Source organism: Rhagoletis pomonella, unplaced genomic scaffold (assembly GCF_013731165.1).
Source record: "Rhagoletis pomonella isolate Grant_MI unplaced genomic scaffold, Rhpom_1.0 Rhpom_scaffold_00002, whole genome shotgun sequence".
NCBI classification, from domain to species: Eukaryota; Metazoa; Arthropoda; class Insecta; order Diptera; family Tephritidae; genus Rhagoletis; species Rhagoletis pomonella.
Genome location: NW_023458556.1, coordinates 1,061,551 through 1,063,403, shown reverse-complemented (window position 1 = coordinate 1,063,403; position 1,853 = coordinate 1,061,551).

Genomic DNA, 1,853 nt, shown 5'->3' with positions numbered 1-1,853 from the left:
CGCATGCCCGACGACTGGAATTTAAACGTGCTCTGCCCAATCCACAAGAAAGGCGACCTCGCCATTCGCGCTAACTATCGCGGGATCAGCCTTCTAAGCATAGGTTGCAACGTCTTATCGAGCGTATTGTGTGAAAGACTGAAGCCCACCGTCAACGAACTGATTGGGCCTTATCAGTAGCTTTAGACGTGGCAAGTCCACCATAGACCAGGTATTCACAATACGCCAAGCCTTGGAAAAGACCCGAGAGAAAAGGATCGACACTCAACACCTACTTGTCGATTTTCAGAGCCGCTTTCGATAGCACTAAGAGAAGTTGTCTATACGCCGCGATGCCTGAATTTGGCATCCCCTCGAAACTGACACGGCTGTGTAAAATGACGTTGAGCCATACCACCAGCTCCGTCAGAATTGGAAAAGACCTCTCCGAGCCGTTTGATAGCAACTCCCTTGCATGTGATTTCTTCAATCTGATGTTGGAAAATATAATAAGGGCAATCGCAGAATCCATCGTAGTCCGATTTTTCGTGAAATCTAGCTATTCGGATTCAGTGAGAGCAATTTCGTAGATTTCACGAAAAATCGGACTAGAATGGATTCTGTGACAGCCCTGAATAAGAGCTGCAGAACTGAACCGCTCAGGAACAATTTATTACAAGAGTGTGCAATTGCTGGCGTACGCCGATGACATTGATAGTCGGTTCTACGTAACCGGAACGACCCAGATTTATATCTGGCCAAGGACTGTCACTTCAGCAACACTCTTCAAAAACTTTTTTGGGAATTTATATGCTGTTACAACTAAAAAACCAACATCGTCGGTAACAAGAACCGCGAAGTCTGTTCTGCCTTTCCCTGTTTCCATGGTCAACGAGGACAAGACGAAGTATCTCCTGTCATCAAACAAACAGTCAGCGCATTCGCGCCTTGGCACCCACGTCATTGTTGACAGTTATAATTTCGAGAAAGTTCCATGCTGGTATAATGCGCAGAAGCATGGACAATGGCAACATCCGATCAGACGGCTCTTGGAGCATTCGAGGGGATGGTCTTATGGAAGATTTACGGGCCTTTACGCATTGGCGACTACCGCAGACGATGGAATGAGCTGTATGAGCTTTACAACAGAGGTGGCCAAAACTCACACAATCATATATTTCAATTTTGCTAATAGGGAATTTACATTATTCAACTATGCGTTCAACTCACGCAGGGTTTCAAGAAAAAAAGTTGAATGGCTAAGTGTTGGCTGGCGACCAACTTTGTTGAAAGCGATTATACGGTGTTCGCATGAGGCGATTTTGCGTTCAACTCGCGCAGGGTAGCACGACATTCCCTATAAACGATGAGAGAATGAAGAGAATAACCGCCCTGTTCCCACATCATGGACATAATCCATCTTGTGACTATTGTCACAATTACAGCGGCTAAAACACAATATCAACATTGTTCCGCCGTTGTCGCGTACTCAGTAAGTCATAACAATAACAATGACTATTGTCAGTATTACAGCGCTTAAAATAAATTTGCGGCATAGTATTAGGTGCATTGGTAAAACCAATAGTCAGCCCAAGGTAAATTTATACACGGTGGTGTTGATGGCGATTTGAGATTTTCGCCGCGGTACTTCCTAATGTCAAAATGATGTGTTTGTTGTAAACAAGGCGAATTCATATTACAACAAACACATCATTTTGACATTAAGAATAAATTCGCCTTGAGTCAGCCGTTGAGTTTTGTCAGTGGCGTTGAATAGGGCCACGATTGAGAGAAATAGAGGTTGCGCCAATCACGGTACCGCTATTCCTCTCTCAGTGAATTTGACAGAATCGTTGTTTGTATGACGTCACACT